Raw genomic sequence first — 14,561 nt, forward strand, 5'->3', positions numbered from 1 at the left:
CATTGCCAGGTCACGGGAGCCGTTGTATCTCAGGGCTGCAGGGAGTGTGAATTTATTCCAGGTGCCCCATTGGGGGTTTTAAGCAAGGCAGCCGTAGAATCTGAGTCGTGTTTTGAGGTCACTTTTGCATCTGTGGTCTGTGGCTTGCAGGGGTGGCGGTAGCAGGTGCCAGGTGGTGGCAAGGTGTGGGTGTCCTCGCAGGCCTTGCTCATGGGCTCAGGGAAGGCTGAGGTCCTTGCAGGGTGAGTTGAGGTGGGGACGGGGGCGCCCGTCCCCTGGATGGAGCGGGCGGGGTGTCAGGTTTGAGATGCCATTCCCGAGGGGAGTGTTGGGGTAGTTGGGTGTAGGCTCACGGAGCGGTCAGCATAGGTCAGAGGTCAGCATTTGGGAGTCTGGCATTGATGGCACTTCCGGTCGTGGCCAGGCGAGGCCTCACAGAGTGAGTGTCTAGAAGCGCCGTGGAAGGCTGCCCCCTGGCCAGCTCTGGCGCTTCAGTGGCCTGGGAGGAGGGACCAGGGAAAAGCAGGCGCTGGGGAGGGTGCGGCTGGCTGCCGTGCTGGGGGCCGGCGGGTGAGGGTGTGGTGGCCTGGGTGTTGGAGCCCGCAGGAGGGGGTCCCCGGATGAAGAGCCGCCGCTCCTGGGGGAAGACAGACGTGGTGGAAACGTTTGTCGTCCAGCTCCCAGTCCCTCCTGGCCTGTTGGGCTTCTTATTCGGGAAGGCTCAGGGGGCATTGTCACTCTTCCCGTGGCTGTTTACTTGGGGATCTCGGCCGTTTTTGCCGTCCTGGCCCTCCTGCCACGTGTTGGCGTGAAGTCACAGTCTGTGATCGCTGGAGCTGGATGGTCCTGTGCAGAGACTCTGTCCCCGTGGGGATGCGGAGGGGGCCCTGGAACTTGGGGAGCCTGTCGCTCCTTCGTGCTGCGTCTCTTGCAGTTGTACCTCGAAGACACTGGAAATGGTTCAGTTTGGAACAAACTTACGCACTTGAAACACCGAGCTCAGGGACCAGGCTTTTAAAGAGAAAAAACACAGAAGGAGATGTCTTGAGTGTGCGAGGTGTGGGCTGCCTGATGCCTGGAGGTGACAGTGCAGCCGGTTTGTTAGAGACTCGGGTAGGCGCGTGGCCTTTCTAGCCACTTGCTGGGCGTGTGGGTCGCAATGAGGTGTACCTCGAGGTCTCGGCCTTTCAGACTCACCTGATGGTCCCTGCGCTCTGTTCTGCCCGGGCATTAGGTCCCCCCACCACATGGCTCGCTGCCGCCTCCAGGGCCGCCTCATCTGCCTGGCCAAGCCCCGTCTCTGTCGGTCTGGCCACGCTGCTGGCTTACGGGCAGCAAGTGGTCAGGAGGCTCCCCCTGGTCTGCAGGCTCCGGCCCTGAAGTGACATGGGTCACTTTCTCTGGTTCAGCCTAGAGAACTTGGTAGCTGTCTGTGCCTGTGTGCAGAGTGCCGGGTAGTTCAGCCCGTGCCCGGGCAGGGGGGATGCTGGTGGACAGCCAGCAGGCCCCGGCACATGGCCTAGCAGTTTGGTTGGTTGGTCAGTCAACAAACGTTAATTCAGCCCCACCTTCAGATCAGCCCCCGTTCACAGCACTCTGGGGACACCATCCCCACGCCCAGCCGCAGAGACCCAAGCGGAGCCGCATCTAGCCTGCGAAGCACCCCAAAGGCAGAAGAGGGTGGCCCCACCTTCAGTTCTAGAGTCAGGCCCTCAGGTAGCGCCTGGTCTGCTTTCCAGCCTTCCCAGCCGCACAGCCCTTTGTTGAGATGAGGGCCCTGTGCAGTGAACGTCCAGCTGGGGCCAGTGGCAGCGTGCCGCACCCTAACGCCCGTCAGCGCCCTGTGAGGCCGTGAGCTGGAACGCCAGGACTGTGTGGGGTCGCCTGGCGTCACTCTGTGACGAGTGCCTGGCCGGGCTCTGCATTGCTCAAGCAAACGTCCACACTAAGTTCCTCAGCTGCCCAGTCCCTAACTCAGTGGCACCAAAAATGACTCTCTCATCAGACAAAGGCAGCAGGGAAAACGCCGGGGTGTCCAAAACGGAGCACAACAGATAAAATGCTTATTTTCAGAAATTCCATTGGGGAAGGGAGTGGCAGTGCCAAAGGCCCTGCTCTCCAGCCTGGGACCACCAGAGCCCTGGAAGGGCAAGGGCTGCCACCTGCCTTGGGCCACGTGGCTCCTGTTTCCAGGCCTGGCTCTCCAGGTTTGGAAGCCGAAAGGAGAAAGAAGTCTACCTCCTGCTCAACAGAACCAAGGGTGGACAGCTTAGAGGCAGCAAGCAAGCCAGTGAGGGACAAGGGGTGGCGGGGGGTCCTGTGGGACATGGAGTAGTGGGTGTCGTGTGGGACGTGGAGTAGTGGGTGTCATTTGTGGGACATGCAGTGGTGGGACTCAAGTGTGGGCTGTGGCCTGGCCTGCAGCCCTGTCTTGTCCCCACCTTCTGGGTCCCCTCACCTGCTGACAGCTGCCCTTGTGCCGGATCCTTGCTCATCACTGATGATGCAGCCGGGCCTGGGCAGGGCACTGTGTCCCACTCGGCTGCCAGGAGCTGTTGTGTCTCTCTTGGCCACGGAGGTCCCTGTGGGGTGCTGGACTGAGGGGCACAGGCGCTCACGTGGCGCCCTTGTCAGTGGGCGGGGGTGGGTTCCTGTGGCTCTACCTGGTGGTCTCTACCAGGATCCCGCTAGCCAAGCAGGAGCTCCTGGTCACTCTGTCCCCTTGGCAGCAGGTGTGGCTTTGGCGTGGCCTCGAGGCCTGAGCATGAGTCAGAGAGTCTCCTGGCGGCGTGGTTCATCCACCACGTGGGTAGGATGGGATTTTGGAGCCTCATTAATTGGGATGGGAGGCTGTGGCAGGGAACAGGATGTATTTAGATCTCAAATGCATAGAATTGAATCAGTCACAGTCTTTGGTCCCAGCTCGGCCTGCCTTATTTATCACGTAGTCACTTCCACAGTTTCATGGCACCGGCCCACCACCTCTGTGGAATCGTGGGACCCCGCCAGTGTCCCAGGGCCTCCCGAGCTTGCACCCTCCCCGTCCCCATGCCCTCTCTGTGGGGTGTGGCAGGGCCGTGCCCCCCATGGCTGTGCCTGCCCTGAGTCCCCATTTGCTCGTCACCTCTTCCTCACAGACATGCTTCATTTTAGCTGCAGTTTTGTAAACACATTCCAAGCTGTGGGCAGTCACTTGGTACTTTTGCCACTCAAACATTGTGCTGCCTTTTCCGTGTTATTGCTGGTTGCGGGGTTCATCTCTGTGGCTGTGTGATGTCGTGTTGTGTGAAGATGCCAGTTGTGGCCTCTGGCACAGGGAAAGTGTCCCGGCCCCCACAGGGCTGCGTCTCACTGCAGGTGGGAGGTGGGGGTGTCCTGGGAGGTCCATGGGGTTTTCAGCCACAGGGAGGTGTGCTCACCTGGTGTGTGTGGGCACAGGGCAGCAGTGTGGGCACTGCCTGGGACTCCCTGACGCTAGAGGTGGTGCGGGGGCCGTGGGGTCAGAGGTGTGCCCGGAGGTTGTGGGGGAGGACCCAGGGTGCCCTGGGGTGGGCCCTGTCTGGAGGAGGGGGCTGGACGGGTCATTCTTGAATGGCAGGTGGGTCCGTGACTGGGGTTCAGACCCTGTTTGGCTCAGAAGGGTGGGGAGGGGGTCGGGGGATGGTTTGTTTCTTTTCAGTTTTTTTTTTTTTTTTTTTTTGAGACAGAGTGTCGCTTTGTTGCCCTGACTAGAGTGCCATGGCGTCAGCCTAGCTCACAGCAACCTAAAACTCCTGGGCTTAAGCGATCCTACTGCCTCAGCCTCCCGAGTAGCTGGGACTACAGGCATGTGCCACCGTGCCCGGCTAGTTTTTTCTATATATATTTTAGCTGGCCAGATTATTTCTTTCTATTTTTAGTAGAGACGGGGGTCTCGCTCTTGCTCAGGCTGGTCTCGAACTCCTGACCTCAAGCGATCTACACGCCTCGGCCTCCCAGAGTGCTAGGATTACAGGTGTGAGCCACCGCGCCCAGCCTCAGTTTGTTTTTTAATGAGAGAATTTCGAGCAGTATTCTCCAGTAGAAGTAGAATGTGGGCCATGTGTATGATTTATGATTTCAAGGAGCATGTTAAAACATACAAAGAGATGGGAAGAGTTAATTTCAGTTGTATATTTTATGTCAGCCACCAGATCCGAGGTGTCACCATTCCAGAGTCACAGTGCACTGAGACTCCCCTTCCTTTGGGCCAAGTCTTGGGGAGGCTGCTGTGTCTGCCACTCACAGATAGCTAAGCCTGCACCGTGTCCCCGAGCCTGGTGGCCGCGCTCGTGGGCCACATGGAGGGTGGGACGTTTGCCTGGAGGCTCCAGGAAGCTGGTGGAAGGCCGGACACAGGCGAGGGCATTGACGGCTGGCCCCCAGCATACTGTTCTCTCCAGGGGGTTGTGGCCATTTAGGGGCTGGACGGGGAGGCCCATGACCTTGGTTTTCCAGGAAGAGGTGGGCCAGCCAGGAAGGAACCCATGCCCCAGTGCAGGTTCCCTGAGGGCAGGGTCTGGCTGTCCTCCCGTGCGTCTCCACTGCCCAGAACCTGCCAAGGTACTTGGAGGCCAAGCCAGTGATGGCCACAGGGGCCACAGGGAGTGGCAGTGGCCTTGAGAGGCATGGGCCCGAGGTATGAAGGACATGCCGCAGTAGGTGGCCAGGCCCCTCCGAGGAGGGGTTCTGGGGGCAAGGGGCTGCGTGCGTGGCCGTGGAGGTCATGGAGGGGCAGCGTGGCCTCAGTGGAGCTGGCCTCTCTGACGAGGGAGGCCAAGTCCCTGGCAGGGCCTAGCCCCCTCCTGCGGCAGTGAGGGCCTGTGCCTGGCTGGGGCAGCCTGGGGCCAGTTGAGGGCGTGCACAAGGTGAGGAGCCCATGGGCGGAGGTCGGCAGGGGCATGTCTGTACCGGACAGTAGATGGGGCTCGACTGCTGTGGCCCTGGGGTGCGGTGGGTGCTGGCTCCTAGCCCTCAGGCTTCAAGGGGGCAGGGCCATGTGGCCTGAGCACTGTGGAGCAGCCTGGGACCAGGCCTGACCCAGTTCTCTCGGCAGGCCGCCCTTGCCTCCCAGCGGTTCCAGGATGGTGGCCCTGTTGGGACCTGCGCTGCGGCTGTTGCCTTGCATGCTCAGGTCACCTGGGCTAAGGTCCATTTCTGGCATTATTTCTGTGGCCGTTTCCTCCCTTTCTGAAGTCCCTTTTAACTTTTTGAGAGCATTTTCTTGTTTTCAGAGCTCTGTTTTGGGGCAAAAACGCTTTCTTTTCAGCTCTGAGTTGCTTGGTGGGAGGGCACCCTGCCTGGGTGGCCCTGCCACATCCCTGGCACCCAGGGCGGTGTTGCCCATAGCAGGGACAGGCCTGCCTGAGCTTGGAGCAGGTGCAGGGGCTGCCACCCTGTGACCCCCATCTTTGGGTGGCCGGTGGCGGGGGTGGGGGGACGCTGATGGTCTCTTGGGGCCAGCATGTGTTCCATTTCCTTACTTCTTCCTTCTGCCTAGGGCCTGCTGCAGCAGGGACATGGCCTCCCCAGCCTCTGGGGTTTGTGGCAGCAGCCCTGCTGCTCCTCCTGCTGGAGGCTGCGGCCCGCTTGGAGCTGCTCCCCTTCTTGCATGTGTAGGTTGAACTCTCTCACCCTTGTGGTCGCTTTCTGTTGGAGCTCTGGCCATATAAATCTCTGAGCTCTTGTGTCTTGCTGGGGAGGGGTGGGGGGACAGAGGAGAGGGTGCCGCAGCAACCGGCTACCCGGAGGCCTGTTCTTAGGGCTGGAGGGGTACTTGTCATCCCCAGGTCCTGGCACAGGCAGGTGTCACAGTGTCTTCCTTAGGAAGAGTCACCAGAGAGCTGCCTTCCAGACAGCCGGGCCTGGAGGAGGGCCCTGCCCTGGCCAGGTGCAGACTGCAGGGAGAGGGGGCGCTGAGGGACGTGACAAGTGTGAGGGCTGGGCCACGGAGTCAGGGACAGGACATGGGAGGGGGAGCGGGAGGCTGAGCCTCTCCCTCCGCACGTTTGCCCTGATGGCTGCGTTGCCCACCACCAAAACGGGCAGGTGTGCAGTTTCCCCTGGAGGCTCCGTGTGCGTCTGTGGCAGCCTCATTCTGTGCACTCACGCAGCCGGGTTTGTCGGGCGCCCTCAGGAAGTACTCGCTGCCCAAGCGCGGACAGTCGCAGCAAAGCCTGGGAGTGTGTGCGGGTGGCTTCCTGTCTTGGGGCGTGCTGCCTGAGCAGGTGCACCCTGGCCGGTGTAGTTTCAGCCAGAATGTCTCAAGGCGCCACTTTATTCCAAGCACCGTGGAGTGTCATTGGCCCTGGTGTCACATCGGTCTTTGCCATGGTGGTGTTAGCCTGTCTGGACGAGGAAGCTGAAGCCGTGCTGTCTGGGGCCACAACTGGCTCCTGCTGGGGCTGGGCTAGAGCCCAGGCTCTGGAGCCACTGCTGTGTCCCCTTCCTCACTTGGGGCTGACCCCCGTGGCTGGCCCACTGGAAAATTGAGGTGCTTGACGGGCAGCTGACCCGTGGGTAGGAGCCGGGCAGGCTCAGAGGCGAGGGGTGTCAGGGCAGCGGGAGAGTGGGGTGTGGTCGGGGCAGACTTAGATACAGGGCAGGTGCCAGGTTTAGACCAAAAGCCCTGCAGGGGTGTTCAGGCTGACTCTGTAGGCAGTGGGAGCCATGGAAGGATATGGAGAGGAAGAAAGGGATGGCCACTTGGTTCTGATGATGCTGGAGCAGAGATTGGAAGCAGGGCAGGCATTGCCAGGCAGGGTGTTCTGTGCCCACTGCGTGCTGGGCGGTGCCACCCAGGCTTGCCTGTGGGGCAGATGTTTTGGGTCCATCTCAGACAGGTCACAGACTCACGTAGGTGCTCAGCCTCGGGCTGCCACCTGTGGGGCCTGTGGACCCGCTGGGATGGAGGGGCCGTCGGGGTGGACGTGGCAGGTGGGTGTGGCCACCACTGTGTCAGCAGCAGCAGCTGCGATGGTGGTTAGGAGGTGTAGGTGGGCAGAGCGGGCGGTGCTGCAGCTCAGGGCTGCGGGAGGTGGGCATGCTTCATGGAGGGGTTGCCCCGATTCGGGGCCCTGGAACGTGAGACGGGGGGCATGCTGCACGAGTGGGGGAACCTCTGCTGGGAGCAGAGCAGGGCCCACCCTGGGAGTGGGTGGGAGGGGCCCAGCCAGTCCTGCTGGCAGCCGCAGAGCTAGAAGGAGGGTGAGTCCAGCTCAGGCGCTGCAGGTGGCTCTGGCTGTCGTGTCCTGGCTGAGCGGCTCTGGAGGGCCCAGGTGGGCACGTCCCCTCCGGCTCAGCTCTGACATGGCAGTTCCTTGTGCCCCTCCCAGGTGTATCCACGGAAACCTTGGTGCGGGCCTGGGTGTCCCCGAGGGTCCTACCATGCCAAGGAGTCCAGTGTTTGGAAAATCGTCTGTGGCACAGCAGAGCCCCTGAGGCAGACCCCTCTCTGGGCTGTGCCTGAGCACCAGAGTGCTCCGTGCGGGGGGCTGGGCCTGGCTCAGCACTGCGCCCGGGGTGGGGGATGTTCGAGGTGACTTTGATTCTTGGTTTCTTCCACACACGACTGATTAGGAAGGTGCGCTCCCCATGTCAGCGTTCCCGGTGGGGGACAGCGGGTGTGGAGCCCATCACTTTGGGGAAGGGGTGGCCCCGGGAGGGTGTGGGGGCGGGGGAGCGGGCCTGGCGGGGAGGCGTGGCTTGCTGGGAGGAGGAGGGGGTCTGGGGGCCACCCTTGCTGTGGGGGCTTCCAGGGCAGGATCGGCTGTGAGTCAGATGCTAGTTACCCAGGCAGCCCCCATGTTCAAATGCCCTGGGGAGGGATTCCTGGTGCTGGTGTCATAAAAATAGACCTCTGGCTTCTGTGATCGTGCCCTTTTTGGTGTGATTGAAATTTGATAGTGTCCGTCTGTATCCTATCGTGTTCTCACCACGGACACCAGGGGTAGCTTTTCTACGGCAAAGCCTGGCTGGTTCTGAAGCAGATTGAGCCGCCCTGGGGCTGGACGGCACGTGCCGCCTGCTCGGCGCAGGGAAGGCCGGTGACTTCGGTGTCCTGGTCAGGGTGTCCCTTCTGTCAGGTTCACCCCCTTTTCTGCCCAGGTGTTTGAAGTGAGCTGGTACCCCAGTGCTTCTCCAAGAAGCCACCAGAGGTGTTCTGTGTTGCACGTGACCAGGGCTTGTCTTCCTGCCCTGAACTTCTCTCCCAGTGTCCCTTCCGTGTGTCGGTTCCTGGTCTGGAGGGGACACAGCAAAGCAAGCGCGGTGGGGCTTTTCTGTGTGGTCTGGCGTGGGAGCCGAGAGCGTCTCACTCCCGTGCCGGAACTGACGAGCATGCATCGGCTTTAAGAGAAGTCTGTGCTCCAGCGCCTACTTAATCAGACGTTGCTGTGACTGTTTCAGAGAACAAGGGTGTTTGTAGAAGGCTGGCGTTTCAGGGCTGCAGTGCACTGGCGGAGTGGGCTCTCGGGTGGGCAGGGGCCTGGCTGGGTCTGGGGTCGTGAACACTGGCCGCCAGAGCCCACATTAGTGAAACCGTCCAACACAGTGACGCTTAGGTCGCCATTCTAGAAAGAATTGAAGAACAGCATAGTGGTAGAAAAACTGTAATGGTGTTCTTTATGACCTTGGCTTAGGAAAGATTTCCTAGAACACGGATGGCATTAAACCTAGAGGGGAAGATCCACAAACTGGACTTCAAAACTAAAAGAAACTTTTGCTAGTTGACAGGTATTGTTAAAATGAAAAGGCAAGGCATGGACTGGGGGAAATATTTGTACCTAACAAAGAACTCGCATCCAGCGTGCATAAAGAACTCTTACAGCTCGGTAATAAGATGACAAACAACTGTTAAAAATGGGCAAAAGGTTTGAATAGACACAAAAAAAGGTATACAAATGGCCAAAAAGCATCTGCGAAGGTGCTCACATCATTAGACTTCAGAGGAATGTAAATTAAAACCCAGTGGGCTACTGCAGCTGATCCCACTCCCACCTGAAATGGCTGGAATTAACCGATTGGCCGTCCCGCGTGTCACTGGCTGTGGAGGTCCTGGGACCGCAGCACTGCCGCGGGGGCGGCCGGTTAGGAGAACAAACGCAAAAGGCAATGCTGATGTGCCATCGCCAGCGGTTCCACCCCCAGGGAGGTGAGTGTGGGAGCGTCTGCGGCCTGACTTCCAACGGCCCCGTTTGGAAACTGCCCGAGTACCTGTCCCACGGTGAATGGTGGCATGTGGTGCGATGTGTCCACGCAGCGTGGCACACCACTCGGCAGCACAGAGGACGGCTCACTGCCACGCGCAGCAGTACGGATGGGTCTGAAAAGTACCTGACAGGTGACAGGAGCCAGGCGGGAAGAAGCACGGATTGTGCGAGTGGTTTTATGTGGAATTCTGGTAAAAGCTGAACTGTAACCAGAGTGGCTGCCTAGACCAGGTGACTGCAGCGTGGCATCAGGGGACTTTTTAAGTGGATGGAAATGTTTTAAATCTTGATCGTGGTGGTGGTTACACAACTGTGTACATTTGTCCAAACTTATGGATTGCACACTTAAAATGGGTGAATTCTATTTTATGTGAACTATGTTTCGTTAAAGCTGTGCAAAAAAAGTTCATGGTGCCTATTTTTCTTCTTATCTTGGTGTTGTGTGACGTTGCAGGAGAAAGGAAGGTGGCTGTAGTTGGGATTACGTAGTAATTTGTGTTCGCTGCCGTCTGCTAGGACAGGATGCCGCAGAGCAGGGGGTTGAGACTGGCCTCGGTGGGCTTGTTTGAAACAGTTTCGTGAACTGCCCGCTAGATGGGATACTGGCTACAAACTTCACTTTTCTTATTTTCAAAATAGGACATTTGGAAGTCTTTGCATGAGAGGAAGGAGAACTTATTAGTTGTGAGGCTATTGCTGCCCCTGCAGGGCACACGTATGAGCTGGTTCGTGTTGGGCCTGTGTGTGCTCCTGGCGCCAGTCCCATCTCCCCCGTCCTGGTGGGAGTGTCCGTCTAGTCCGAATTAGAGTGCGTGTGGGTTGGGCTCACTGCGCCCGGGAGGCCACTGTTCCAGGAGCAGCCGTTACTAAGCTGCAGCTTACGTAGCCCTGCACTTGCAAGCATGGAGGTAAGGTTTGGCTTTCAAGTAGTTATTTTCTTTCTGAGTAACTGATACATGCTCATCCTGGGAAATTTGATAAAGACAAAAATGTATGGAAAAGATATGTATGCTAATCTGTATTCCTGTCACCAGGAGAGGATTGCAGAACTGAGACCATTTGACTCATTGTTCCTGATTTTAAAACTTGCTGCGTTCCTCAGTGTTCCGGGCAGCTTGGTTAGCATTCATTCATGCATTCCGCAGGGCTCCGCGTGCCAGCGTGCTCAGGCACCAGCAGGGGCTCAGTGGTTGGGGAAGCTACCTGTTCTGGAGCTGGCACCAGCTAATGTCCAACTGCCCCAGTTCCACAGAGACCGGGAAGCAGGCAGGGCAGGGGACAGGGTGGGCAGGGCAGGCGGCTCCCAGGAGGACAGGGAAGAGCGTTCCAGTATGCGGTGGGCGGGGGCGGCTGTCACTGACAGCGTGAGCAGGGGAGTGTCATGATGGGTTCCATTTTCAGCGTGGCTTTGCCAGTTCCTTCCTTGCATGTGTTGTGAGACAGTCTCTCCCTACCTGAGAGTCTTAAATGTTCACCTGTGTTTTTCTCAACCTCTGAGTTCTCTTTTCCCTGTATTCTGTGATCTGTCTGGGGTTAACTTTCATGTGTCCCCTGAGGTGGCCACTTCTTGCACTGTGGACTGATGCGTTTGTTCCTTTCTGTTTCTGACCGTTCCCCGTGTGCCTGGCCTCGGGGCCGCCGGGCTCCCAGCGGCCTCACGCCCCTGCTCTGTCCTGTCTGGAGCCGAGCGCATCCTCGCTTTCTGCCACGGGACGTCAGCCTCGCCCTGTGCGTCTCTGTCCCAGGCCTGAAAACAGACTTTTCCCCATGGAGCCTTGGGATGGTGTTTCGAGGAAAGTGAAACTGAGGCTGGGCTGGAGGTACTGGTCGCCCCAAAATGTCACCGGGTCTGGGTTCTGGTAGTGAAGGGGCGTGAGCTCATGTTGGTATTTCCCATTCAATTTTTTAACATGGCAGGTCCCCCCATAAAGTCTTTGAGATCATATTTGTGTCTCTTCTCTTGCACAGAAATAACATAAGCATGTTTATCTACTCACTTGTCCTACCATATAGTTAAAATAGATTCAGAATTAAAACAACAAACGAGAGTAAAGCCTAAGGTTTCTTTGCAGTTCATCTCTAGTCCGTCTTACAGGGACGCGGCGTCAGTGCTGTGTTCAAAACTCCCTGAAATAATCCTTTTCTTCTGTGTGGTTATGTTACCAATTTGATAGACAATTTAGTTTCATTTGTTTTGTTTTTAATATTAGTTTTTATTTTTTCTTTAATTTTATGTTTTGAGTGTGTAAAACATTCACGATTTAAAAGCTGAGTTTTTTAGAGCTTTCATCTCTGTTCGTTCCTTCAATTTCTTTTCCCCTCCCCAGAGATAATTTTTTCATTTTCATTTTTATTAGCTTCTAGGCCATCCTTTCAGCATTTCTTTTTGTAAAAATCAGCAAATGCACGCACACTCGTGCATAGATATTTTTTTCTCCTCTTTTACACCAAAGGTGGCATATACACTAATTTTTACTTTGATTTTTTTTTTTTGTCTTAACAATATAACTTGGAGATCGTCATCTGGTGGCATTTTATTTTAATTGAGAAACTTTCACTTTTATGTCCAGTATGCTCAGAGAAGAAATTACTTTGAATAGTGATATTTTCTGCATAATTCAAGCACTAAACCTTAAAAAAAAATTTGGAAGGAAATAGTTAAAAAATACATTACATTTTTCTCTGCCAAGGTAAAAAGCATATGATAAGCCTAAGTTAGCTATGTCTGCGAATGTCGGGCTAGAGATGGGGGAGGGTCAGTCTTCCAGGGAGGCCAGGTGGGTGGTCCTGTCACCGTGAGAGGCAGAGGCTGGGCGGTGATGGCCGCAGCCTGGGATTACTTCCTGGAATCGCGTGTAAACCAAGTACAGCCACGCGTCACCTAACAACAGGCGTGCAAATGCGCCAGGCGACTGCATCCTTACAGAGTTACATCACAGAGTGCGCTTTCACGGGCCTGGGTGGCGCAGCCCGTGGGGCACCGCGGCTACGCTGTGCAGCCTGCAGCTGGCCGCCACCTGTGCACCTGCGACCGTGCTGAGCACTGTAGGCAGCTGTAACACAATGGGGGAGCATTCGTGCATCTGCACGTGGAAAGTACAGCAAACATACGGTGTAAACGGTAACACACGCACCTGCACAGGGTGCTGGCCACGGGGCTTGCAGGGTCAGCGAGCGAGCGGGAGGGAGTGTGAAGGCCCCGGTCCTCACCATGCACGGCTGTGGACTTTGGGAACACTGCGCACTTAGGCTGCACTGAGCTTGTGAAAAAATACTTTTTTTCTTCAGTAATAAATTTAGCTTACTGTAACTTCTTCATAAACTTTTCAATTTAATTTTTTTAACTTTCTGACTCGTGATAACACTTAGCTGAAAACACAAACACATTGTATGGCTGTACAGAATATTTTCTTTGTATCCTTATTAGTTTTTTTCCTACTTTAAATTTTTTTTTTTTTTTTTTTTTACTTTTTAAACTTTTTGGTTAAAAATGAATACACAAACACACACACTAGCCTAGGCCCGCACAGGGTCGGGATCATTAATATCCCTGTCTCCACCTGCACATCTGGTCCCCCGGAAGGCCATCAGGGCAGTGACACGCATGAGCTGTCGCCTCCTGTGACCACCGTGCCTTCTCTGGGTGCCTCCTGAGGGACCTGCCTGACGATGTCTACGGTTAATTGTTTCTTGGGTTTTTTTTTTTTTTTTTTTTTTTTTGAGACAGAGTCTCGCTCTGTTGCCCGGCTAGAGTGAGTGCCGTGGCATCAGCCTAGCTCACAGCAACCTCAGACTCCTGGGCTCAAGCGATCCTCCTGCCTCAGCCTCCCGGGTAGCTGGGACTAGAGGCATGCGCCACCACGCCCGGCTAATTTTTTGTATATATATTCTTTAGTTGTCCAGATAATTTATTTCGATTTTTTTAGTAGAGACGGGGTCTCGCTCAGGCTGGTCTCGGACTCCTGACCTCGAGCGATCCTCCCGCCTCGGCCTCCCAGAGTGCTGGGATTACAGGCGTGAGCCACTGTGCCTGGCCTGTTTTTTTTTTTTTTTTTCTTTTTTAATAATTAGGCGTACACTCTAAAATAACAACACAATATGTAGTAAATACATAAACCAGCACCGGTTGTTTGTCATCGTTACTGGTGCTGTGGACTTCAATAATTGCATATGCTGGGCTTTTATGTGTCTGGCCACGCAGCAGGCTTGTTTATCCCAGAGCACCGCAGATGTGTGGGGAATGCGTCCTGCTGTGATGCCACCGTGCAGGAGGAACTTCGCAGCCCCACTGTGATCTCCCGGGGCCACTGCTGTGTGTGGTGCGTGACGGTGCGTGACTGTACGTGGTGACTGGGGGTTTGGGAGGGCGCTCCTTCAAATACAGGTGAGCACACACTTCTTTAGGGGGGATAATTTACATACCACGGAGCATGTCCACTGTGAGGCAGGTACAGACCGCGGCTGCCCACATCACTGTCAAGGTGCAGAACGTTTCATTCGGCCCCAGAGGGTCTTCTCAGCCTTCTGTCTCTCCCACCCTCAGCCCGGACAGACGTTCCCTGTGCTGTGGCTGCCAGGGTCGACACGCCCATCGGAGGCCCCTGTGAATGAGATCGCACACGTGTGCGCTTTGCGTCTGCCTCTCAGCATGTTCTGAGGCTCGTCCGTGCTACTGCACGTGTCAGGAGTCTCTTATTTCTGTGCCGAGTAGCTTCCGTGTTTGGACACAGCGTTTGTCCATTTGCCAGCGGCGGGCATTGGGGCTGCCTCTGGGTTTTGGCTATTACAGGTAAAGCGTCTGCGAGCATTTGTGTTCAAGTCTTTGTGTGGACATGCGTGTGGAAGTTCGGGTAGCTGTTAGGAGTAGCGCTGCTAGGTCACACGGAAGGTGCACGTTGGATCCACACTGCCGAGCTGTTCACCCATCACCTGTGCGCGAGTCCCACTGCCCGTTCCTTCCAGCACTTGCTGTGGCCATTCTCGTGGGCTTGTGTTGTATCTTGTGGGTGCTTTTTTTTCTTCTGGAGATGGGGTCTCACTGTGCACCCCCAGACTGGAGTGCAGCCTCCAGCTCCTGCCCCCAAGCAGTCCTCCTGCTTCGGCCTCCACAGTGCTGGGACTGCAGGCATGAGCCCCTGCACCTGTCCCCTCATTATGTTTATTTTTTTTAAAGTCTCGTGTATTGATGCAAAGTTTACATACAGCAAAGTGTAACTTTTTTTAAGTATCATTCTTTGGGTTTCAGTGAACACAGTCTGGTCACAGAATTGTTCCATAGGTCGGAGAATTCTCCGCACATGGCCTGGTCGTGAGCCCACCTCCACCCGCATCCCT

General features: G+C 56.2%; 1 protein-coding gene across 1 annotated transcript in view; it reads left to right on the plus strand.

Moving 5' to 3' along the window:
- TAF4 (TATA-box binding protein associated factor 4) overlaps positions 1-14,561 on the plus strand; it is a 75,630-nt gene that overhangs the window by 8,925 nt on the left and 52,144 nt on the right. The gene's annotated exons all lie outside the window — the stretch shown is intronic.

The sequence above is a fragment of the Lemur catta genome, chromosome 17 (assembly GCF_020740605.2).
Source record: "Lemur catta isolate mLemCat1 chromosome 17, mLemCat1.pri, whole genome shotgun sequence".
In the NCBI taxonomy this organism is placed as follows: domain Eukaryota; kingdom Metazoa; phylum Chordata; class Mammalia; order Primates; family Lemuridae; genus Lemur; species Lemur catta.